Here is a 1,734-nt window from a genome sequence, read left to right as displayed (position 1 = left end):
ATATGTCATATATAATGTCAAATCATCTATTCCTTTTAAACAAGTCTTTCCCTGATCTGTTCCAATGCAGTGTTCATTATCTTTTCCTACTTTATCCCCAAGCCCCATATCAGTCCTGCTTTATAACAATGGTGTTATGCAGTATTTTCCCTCTTATGACTAAGATATTTTACTCAGTGTAATATTTGTTCTTTTGACAATCTTTGGTATATTCCGTATTCTTTACCTATAACACCATTCAAAGACATCACTTTATAGCCAGATACTAAAGGTGACCTTCAATAAATAAAGTTATCATACTACTGCTCACAAAGAAATAGATAAACAGTCTTAGGACTGTTGTTATTTTATAACGTAGGATTGGAATCGACCTATAGCTGACACTCCAGTGGGTTTTCAGAGGCTGTTAATTGCATGGAACAAGAGAGCCCATCCTTTTCCCATGAAGTACCTGGTAGCCTTGAACCACATGCCTTCAGGATTACAGTGCACCTTCTTGCCAGTAGGCCACCCATATATTAAATCACAATACTTCGTTATTCCGAGCAACTAACCAGAACTGATTCCAAAAGCAGATACACCAGTAGCAACTCTGACAGAAAAAAATAGAACCCCTCTCTCAAAAAACTACCCCTTCTTGACTATCCACTCCTATGTATCTCTTCATTGTTAAGTCTATAAAAATTGTAAATAACATCACATAGGTAATTTTTTTAGAAGCTATTTCAATTCTCTTCTTACTACTGCACAAAATAAACCTGCCTCTACAAGTCATTTGAATCTTGTCATTTATTGTAATAAAAGCAACCTCATTTCATGAGACAAATTTTTCCTTGATCTTCCTTAGTCATTCTCCAGCTTTCACATATATATGTTGTTGTTGTTGTTGTTGGGTGCCATCAAGTCAAGTATGACCCATTGAGACCCTATAAATAGATCTGAACACTACGCTATCCTGTGCCATCTTCACACGTCCTGACACATGAGTTCGTTGTGGCAGTCATCAGGTCGATTCATCTAGTCAACCATGGCCTGAATCAGATGCAGCATTGTCTTCATCCTTGTTGTTGTTAGGTGTTATTGAGTCAAGTACAACTCATAGTGTACCCATGAACAAGAGATTTGGACCCTGTTCTATCCTGCACCATCCTCACACTTCCTACACACAAGAGCCCACTGCAGTAGTTACCATATCAATCCATCTGGTTGAGGGTCTCCTTCACTGACCCTCCACCCTTCCCAGCATCATGTCCTTCTCTAAGGAACAGTCCCTCCCAGCAACATGCCCAAACTATGTGAGGCAAAGCCCCATTGTTATTGCCTCTAAAAACCACTCTATGTGCACCCTCTCAAAGACATATCTGTTCTTTCTCTTGGCTGTCCATGGGATATTCTTCTCCAACATCACAGCTCAAACTGACATCATTATTCCTCAATAATTTGGAAAGGTTCCTAGTGGCAGACTTCTCTAGCGCAATACGTCTCCTGATTTCCTGTCTGCTAATACCAAGGATGTTAAATGTGGATCCAAGTAAGATGAGGTTGCTGACAGTTTCAATCTTTTCTCCTTCTGTCCTAAGGATGTTGTTGTTGTTGCTGTTGTTATGTGCCGTCGAGTCGCTTGCGACTCATAGCGACCCTACGTACAACAGCCCTAAACTCCGCTCTGTCCTGTGCCAATCGCACTGTCTCTGACACTCCCATCCCAATTATCCCAGTCACAGAATCAATCCA

The sequence above is a fragment of the Elephantulus edwardii genome, unplaced genomic scaffold (assembly GCF_000299155.1).
Source record: "Elephantulus edwardii isolate Elephantulus edwardi_28Jun2011 unplaced genomic scaffold, EleEdw1.0 scaffold00050, whole genome shotgun sequence".
Taxonomy (NCBI): Eukaryota; Metazoa; Chordata; class Mammalia; order Macroscelidea; family Macroscelididae; genus Elephantulus; species Elephantulus edwardii.
The sequence above is the reverse complement of the archived record's forward strand: the minus strand, read 5'-3'. Positions refer to the sequence as shown.